At 33.4% G+C, this 9,146-nt stretch overlaps 1 long non-coding RNA gene across 1 annotated transcript; it reads right to left on the bottom strand.

Annotated features, from left to right (window-relative positions):
- Window positions 1–742: 742 nt before the first annotated feature.
- On the bottom strand, window positions 743–2,243 carry LOC133873720 (uncharacterized). The gene is made up of 2 exons (XR_009901148.1): window positions 1,722–2,243; window positions 743–905 (listed from the first exon to the last, which is right to left on the bottom strand). It is a non-coding gene; the product is annotated as an uncharacterized LOC133873720 (long non-coding RNA).
- Between the last annotated feature and the right edge of the window lie 6,903 nt (window positions 2,244–9,146).

Raw genomic sequence — 9,146 nt, forward strand, 5'->3', positions numbered from 1 at the left:
ATGAAACCTCATCAATGATAACACCTATACTCTTGTCATGATATTCATAGATTCATTTTTTTATATATATATTCAAATCCCACGTCAATTTATTTTTTTAGATTGATGATCTTTATTTATTGTTTGTTGTAATTCAATCGATGGATACATCGATTGATTTCTTTGAGATTGGGATATCTATTGTGATTTCCGGATACAATAGAGGATTTCAATTAAAAAGGGATAATCGTTGTGATTTGTTTGAATTGATTTCTTCAAATGTTTTCATAATTTGAATTTGAATATTGAGCCCATTGAATTGAATTTATGAATAAAATGCAAGAGTAGGGTGTTTGATTTGGTTTGGTGAATTCCGATACCTTAGTGTCTTTCTTTATAAATTGTTCTTATTTAGTTTATTTTTGTTTATTATTTTGTTTACAAAAATTCCAAAATCTTTGGGTCTAGGTAAAAACAAGATTTATTTAAATAGAAAGCGATTTTCTTTTCTTCACACACACTTCCCTGCGGATTCGACCTCGCACTTGCACGCACCATGCTACATACGATTCATGCGCTTGCGAGTTAAACAAATTTGCATATCATTAGCCAACTCTCACTTAAAGCTTATTTTATCTGGGGCTAGGAACCTAAGGTCCCAACTGGCCTGTAAACCTACGGTTACAACATTTGATTATTATTATCTTTATGGGAACCTAAGGTCCCACTGGCAATACCTTCGCCCCCCGTTGCATTCACCAGGTTTGTTATTGATCAGTTTAATTAAAATATAAAACATGTAAATTCACATGCACAAATAAATTAAATAAAGCAGTAAACACAATATTATGGAAAAACCCACCAGCTTCGTCCTCAGTAAGTATAGAGATACTTACTGTTATATTCGCAGTCTCTTAACTCGTTATCTGCAATAAATACATATGTATACACATAAAGTGTTAACATCATCATCTACAAATCCTAATTCTATTTATATAATTTCTTTACATAATAATGTTATTATTATTCAATAATAACACCTAAACCTGGCTTCTATAAAAATTATATCAAACCAATATACCTATAACTGATCAAACCCCGAGACTAAAAGACCAATCAACTTCTCACAACTACTTGACCAAACAAGCTACAAAGCCTAAATATCCAAAATTCTATAATCATAACCAATCCAAGATATTCAGAACCCGAAACCTCTCCTGCTAATACACACAGTCAAAACCAACAACGTACCCATTCACACTATCAAACATTCTACGGCTATCTTGAACCAAAAACATAATAATCCCAAATTAGCCCACTCGGCTAAGATGACCAAAACTCCGAAAGTCACCTACAGTCAACACATACCCATAACAGGAAACACAAGGATCTCACACCTACACACCACCGAAATACACACACCCAAAAAACAATCAATCCAAAATTCACCAAGTGATCACAACAACCTTCAATACTCACCTCACGGCTCAACCAAAACAGGGAGGAAAAACACCACTGGACAGAGGATTGGTGAACCTAACTCCCAAATTCATCAAACAAGAACACGGCCCGGTCACTCTCAAAACAGGGGACGTACCCAAAACACCCACAGAACCGAAAATCAACTTCTCCAAATACCCATAACAACCGGGAAATCAACCAACATCAGAGAAAAATCCAACAAATCAACAATAAACCATAAATCAAGCTAATCTACAAGAATCACTAATTAGAGGATTTACCCAGAAAATCCATCGAGAAGGGGGCAAAAATGATCACGGGTCTGTGCCGGAAATCGCATCATCAGGTCACCGGAATTGCCGGAAAAACTACTAGGACTGTCACCGGTGATGACCCATGGCGGACTTGATCTGGGTCTCTCGGGTTTGACGAGTTTCAGGTTCTGGGTCCTCCACGATCGGGTCCGTTCCTCCCTTGGTTCGATTATCTCACCCGAGTCTCTCTCCCTCATATTTCTCTCAATCCCATGATCTCTCACTCTCTTGCTCTGTCTCTCTGCATCTCTTGGTTAGAAAAGAGGAAAGGAAGAACAAGCAAGAAGGAGAAGGGAGAAGAAAGAAGAGAAGGAGGAAGGGGAAGAAAAGGGGAAAAGGAACGGGTTTTTCTCCTCTCAGATTTTCTCTCTCACTCTCACCATCTCTGTCTCTCTCTCTGCTACTCGAGTGAACAAGAAGAAAAAGAAGAGAAAGATAAAAGGAGGAATAAATAATTAAGAAGAGAGGGAGAAGAAGTTTAGTAATATACTGAGAGGTGCGAGTTTTTCCTGAACAGAAGGCAATCAGCTATATAGGCATAAGAAGGCATGGGCAGCTAGTTGTGAATTAGGGATGCCGTTTATTTCAAAGTCTTTGTTTCAGAAATTTGCTTCAAGAAGGTCAAAGAAGATTCTGTGCAAATTCCAGGTCAAAGAAGTCGAATCCCGAGCATTTGTCCGGAAGGCCCAGTATAACATCCAAATGCTCATCAATCAGCAACATTTGTAATGACCCGCCTTTTACAAAAAGGCGTAAGTAAAAATTTTGATTTTGCACGTGACGTTACGACGTCATCAGAGTTATAAAATTGCAGCGGAATATAATTTTTCATAAAGACTTGGGATTTATAACACAATACATTGAGTTGACTGAAATTCCTCTAGACATTCATTAAAAAGTCCTTTAATGCCCTTTACAATAATTACAATGAAATACGCGTCACAAATGACACAAAAGCATACGTGGAAAGTTTGGAAAATGATCAAAACACTCATAATGCACAACAATGACACAACACCAAGGCACATTGGAGTGGGGCCCACACATTGGGTTCCACCCCAATGTGCCTTGGTGTTGTACCATTGTTGTGCACAAAAAGTGTAAGGATCACTCCCCGGAAAGTTTACTAAATACAAGTAAATTTCTAAACATGTTATTTACAAAAGAGTACAAACAATAATAATTACAAAGCAATGGAACCTATGCATATTTCTAGCAAGATATTAATATCACACCACCAATTTTAAAAGCTTTCAACCATAATACACCAAAACTTAGTTCTGTTAAAAAAACCAATTTTAACATTGCACTTCCACTTTTGATTTACAACATAAAATCAATTCTTAGTCCAAAAACCCAATATATAATAACTAAACCCTTTTATTAAGACTAAGCACCAACTTTAAGATAAAAAAAAAAATCATTTGAGTATCATCACAACTAACCAAAACATTATTTAATATTATTAATCATTAATAATAAGACATAAGCCAAATAATAGAATACCCATTTGGTTAAGATATCAAACTTTCTATAAATTACCCAACAACACATTTATCATAATAGACGCGTACCCGAAATACAAACCTCAAACCGGTTGTTACATTAAACATAAGGATAATAACCCATTTAATTAAAATAGAGAATTCTTACTAAAAAATCAGTTTAAACCAAACATGACGAGGCACAACAATTCATGCTTTAAAATCGATGGCCAAAACATTACTCAAAGGAAACACTTCACATACGGGTTACCCAAATTACATCAAATTAAAATCACATAAACAGGAACCCAATCAGACTAAAATTTAATCAAAACACCCATTTAGCCAAAACATTACAACCGAGAAAAACACCACACACTCACTGCCGATCAAGAACAGGGGACATAGACAACATAAAAAATACCCAATCATTAATCAATACAAGATCATCCGGCCAATCAATAGAGAACCCCTAAAAATCATTAAACCGTAATTCAACAAAACTCAATTATCAACCATAAATCATTGCCCAAAATAAATCAAATGGATTACAAGAAATTACCTAGAGGATTTTTGTTCAAACACAAAGAAATCTACTGGAAATCGCCTCTAACTCCGCCAAAAAACTCGTCGGAACATCGGTCATGGAGGACCAAGTTTCTGGGTCTTCGAGTTACAGGTTTCTTTTGGTCAGGTGGATTCTCGGGTCATCGAGTTACGGGTTCGCTGGAAATTGCGTCTCTGGCGTTCCCTAGTCTATGACGACCTGTTTTTTTTTTTTTTTGATAACATACAAACGGATCTTCACATTGGCACGACTACATGTCGCTCAGCCAACATATGGCACATGCCCCATAACGTGTGTAATACCCTGTATTTTAAGAGATTGAGTAAAATATCTTAAAATACGATTTAAGGCCTAATAATAGGAATAACAAACATATGAATATTTGTGGAATAAATATTCATCAAGATAGGTATAAATATTTAAGAGATTAAATATTTATTAGAAATATGTGTATAAGTATATAAGAGTTAAATGGATTAGAATTAAACTAAGTCTAATTCGATCGATCGATTATAGAATCGATCGAGCGATTGTTTAATGTCTTAAAATCGATCGTGCGATTAGGGAATCAAACCCTTATTAGAAGCCGAAATCGATCGATCGATTAAATAATCAATCGAGCGATTTAGTTATATAAGTGCTGAAACGGGTGAAAATTTGGCTAAGTATATTGGATAGATCGATTATTTTATAGTGTAAAAAGTGGATCGATCGACCTACTGTTCAAGTAGATCGATCGACATAAAAGTGGATCGATTGACTTTCTGCAGAAAACAGATTCATGCACCGAATCTCCGAAAATCTGATATTTAATACCAAATCTCCCCAAATCTTCTCTCCAGCCGTTAGATGCGATCGTTTTGGAGCAATCTTGGCCGTTCATTTCACTATAAAAGGAGCCCAATCCATTCCTTCAATTATACATCTCATTTCTCTCCCAAAACTCTCTCAAACTCTCTCCCAATCTCTCTCAAATTCTGTCTCTCTCTCTCTCTCGGTTTGTCCAGCAGAAGAAAGGCAGAAGAAGGTAGAAGAAATACGAAGCTCTCTCTCTCTCGTGGGTAAGTCTCTCTCCCAAGCTCTTCCTACTTCTCTATCTCTTTGTCTCTCTCGGCTATACTGTGAAGGAAGAGGAAGAAGAAGAGAAAAAGAAAAAGAAAGAAAAGGGAAAGGAAAAGGAAATGATATTTAGCTTTTTTTTAAGGTTTTGTTCTAATATTGTTGATTATATGAGTTATTTATTAATCTAATGTTTTTAAGATATATTTCTAAACAGGGTATTTCAAACGGAGTATTGAAATATAAAAATACGCCGTTATGATGCCCGAATATAAATATATTACTTTACAAAAACGCCGTTACGCTGCGCAAATATTTTTAAGTATTTTAGATATTATTGATATTAATGCCGTTATGCTGCCAGGACTTTATAAAGAATAAAATAAGGTTATAAAGCTCATTATTTATATCTAGTAAATTATTATATATATGCTTTTTAATGATAAAACTTTTATAATTAAACTAATTTATACGCCGTTACTATGTCTAGATAATGTTAGAAATTATAATAAGGTTTAAAGGTTAAAATGGGAATAACTTTAAAATGTATTGTCAGTGAATTATATTAATTCACTATTGTTTGTTTTAAATTATTGCAGTGAATATTTATCTGTAAACACTTTCCGAAGCGGGAAATAACTGTGAGTATTTTTACTCGCTGAGGATCATATGTGGTTGTTTTCTATAATGTTGTGATTTTTGCTTTATTTAATTATATGCATAGGAATAGTATATTGCATACTGTTAATAATTCTGATGCAGGGTTAATAACAAGTTGGTTGTTGGGATGACCAATGGACAGGCATACCGCCTGTGCGAAAAACAATAATAAGTACAAATTGGCTGTTGGGATGGTCAATGTGCTAGGCAAGTTATGGCTACTTAATTGACTGTCGGGATGGTCAATGTACTTGGTTGTCGAGATGACCAATGTACCAAGTATGCTACTTTGACTACTAGTGCGGAAAAGTTAAGAAAACATGGTAAGGAAGTCTGTGCTCCAATAATTAGCCGCTTAAACGAACAGGGATTTAATGGCCCTGGTATGAGAGGAGTGCAAAAGAGAATAATTAAGACTCTACATATAAAACTGTCATTACGTCATATCATTGCATCGTATATTGTTAATTAAATCAGTAATCATCATATTATTGAAAACAGTGGACTCACTTTAGTGTTTTGTGTTTTTGCTTCTATATATATATGTATATTGGTGCAGGTTTATAGACAAGGAATAGAGCTCAAGAGGTCTTAAGGCTAAGGGCGCATAGTTTGCATTTTGTTTATAATGTTTTATGTTGACAAGATTGCTAATAATTTCCAAGTATTCTCTTGTGTCACTGTTGACACATGTTTACATGTATTTGTCTAAACATTTTCTTTAAGAACGTCTAGAAGTATTTCAGTTAGAAGCTCTGTCGTGTTATTTATTCCAAACCGATTGGATACCTTTTTATTCTGCTGTCAAATCTTAACCCTGAAGAGGTTGTAGTAATGTCACATGAAAATTCGAAAATTTTCACTTACGCCTTTTTGTAAAAGGCGGGCCGTTACATTTTGGTATCAGAGCGGTTTGCTCTGAGGACTAGTTACAGCTTAGTGTCAAACTACAACTTGGGTAAGTTACAGTTTAGTACCAGAGCAGTTTGCTCTGAGGACCCTGAGACTTGATCCTAGAAATCTAGGAATAACACAAAGAGCTATAGGAAATATGAACTACTTTTCTCTGAAAATGCTTTCTGTGGTAAGGTATTGTTTGTTGAATGTTTTGTATGCTTCCATCCTTGATGATGTTTGAATGTATGCTTCTCAACGTTTTGCAAAAAAAAAAATGAAAACATATTGATCTAATTTGCATACTAAATGAAAATGCTTTTATTATGAAATGATTTTCAAAATGAGGAAAAATGTTTTAAGAATAAACTTTCAACATTTGTTACCTTGATTGTAAAAATAAAGTTTAGATATAATAAAACAGTTTAAGGATGAAACTTTGGGAAAATGATAACTATATCGTATTTATATTCGTATATCTATTATTTAACAGCAACGAAAACAAATTCATTGAATAAGAGGAAATCAAACTCTTATCCTAGAAAGAGAATTAATACTTATCCATACGTTAGTAAAATATTTTCAAAGGATTTTAAAAAATAATGAGAATACTCGTTCATGTATTACTAATATGTTTCAAAAGGATTTTGAAATATGCTTTTGGAAAACAATGGAGTCTCTGTAAAAACAAAGGTTAAAGCTTTTAAGATGTGTATCTTAAAATATGTATGATACATAATACCGCTTTTTGATTTTTAAATAAATATCATCAGTTTTCATATCTATAATTTTTATACATATTGAATGGGTATTGCAAGTTTATCTAATTGTATTAATATTTGATAAGCATTAGTTATCAAGATCTAACAGATTTAGATATCTTAGTGCAGAGATCCCCTACTCTGATGATGATCTGAGTGTAAGACGGATAAGAAGCTTGAGGTATGTAAATAGAAGTAATTTCATGATTAGGACAATTTGATATTTAGTTTTATTATCTTGAGGTATAGTCATGAAATACTTTTTGGAGATATAGATTACAGAATCCAGATGTTTAGTACCTTGACAGAATTTGTGGATATTAAGTTTGTAAATTTATTAAGCACTTTGCCCATATTTCATATGCTTAGAGATAATATTTTGATGACCATAATAAGGATAACCTATGGATCAAAGATAAATTCTAAGACTTTGAAGTTTATTCGATTAACCCTAGATATGATATGGCTAATGGGTATCTATTAATTCAAATCCGATATCTTTTGAAGATAAGTGTATAAATTGTAGATATATATATATATATATATATATATATATATATATATATATATATATATATATATATTTGAGGAAATTAGTTGATCAAATAAGTTGATGATATTTGGAGAGATAATCTTCCTATGCATTTGATGGATTTTGGAAAGATTATATATTGATGAATCGTTGAGGTTTTCTAGAGCTTAAGTTAAGAATTAAATATGTGATTTATTTATTCTCTTTGAAATCCTTGCTTGATGGATAGATATGTTATTTATCAGAGTGGCGCAATGGAAGCATGATGGGCTACACAATTAAATTGAATTGATATTTAGGATCTAATCTAATGATTTTTGAGGATAATAGTATTTATACAGAGATAATAAGAAGATCATGGTACTATATAAGAATTGTAAGTATCAAGAAGAAATTGTGGTTCAAAGGACTATGGCAATCTTAGGAGATCTGGGATATTGAAATAGAACGATATGTAGAAAATCATTATTTTCTTGCAGCCCCTTGACAAGACTGATTAAATGTGATTGAGGAAATGTAATGAAATCACAAAGAGGATTGCAATACTTTGTGGTATGGATTATTGATCATCCAGATATTTTCAGTTTTTTATTGCTAAAGTTTTGATAATAATAATAAGGTATGATACCCAAGAGATTTTTGGATCTGTGAACTTTGAAGTTATGTAGACAATGAGTTGCTGATTTAAATATGGAGATAGGAATTTTGGAGTTAATCTTTTGAAAGGATATTGATATTCAAAGCTTCCCTTTTGAGGTATAGATTGATTTGCTTTTAATTCTAAGTCATAAGAATCGCAAGATGATAGGTCTTATATATTATGACTGACATTATATTCATTGTATTCTTTTGTATCACTTGAATGGTCGATTAATTATCCTTGTTACTGCGTTTGTTTGATTGATTGATTAATTGATCTTCGTTATAATTGAACAACGATGAGGACGACATCGACAAAGGCTTGCAACGTTCGGAACCCAGAAGGATTTTTCACATCATTAAAGATAGCGGAAATTCTTACGTCTTGAAGGGCTGGGCCTTGGAAAAAGGTAATGTTACTTTATCCTTCGCAGACACACAAACCACTAGGTTAGTGAAACCCCGAAAGGAAGCAATGGATAGTAAAATCAGAATCACGCATCCTTAATGCGAATACCGGTGCTCATACCAAGAAGACCAAGAGTTGATACGAGGTAAGATTGCTATCGGTTGAGTGTACAAGGTAAGTACGTAAACCCCCTTGGATATAATTGAGTAGAGCGAGTACTTGACTTTTGGATTAAGAATTTATATCCCTGAGAAGTACATTATTTGCATGATAGCCTTAATTATATAGAGTCAGTACACAGCGAGACTTTCTGGTATAAATGGAGTTATGAAATTGGTATAATTTTGGAATTCTCGATTTCTCAGTTTTAGTAATGATAAATTTGA

The sequence above is a fragment of the Alnus glutinosa genome, chromosome 7, assembly GCF_958979055.1.
Source record: "Alnus glutinosa chromosome 7, dhAlnGlut1.1, whole genome shotgun sequence".
Classification (NCBI taxonomy): domain Eukaryota; kingdom Viridiplantae; phylum Streptophyta; class Magnoliopsida; order Fagales; family Betulaceae; genus Alnus; species Alnus glutinosa.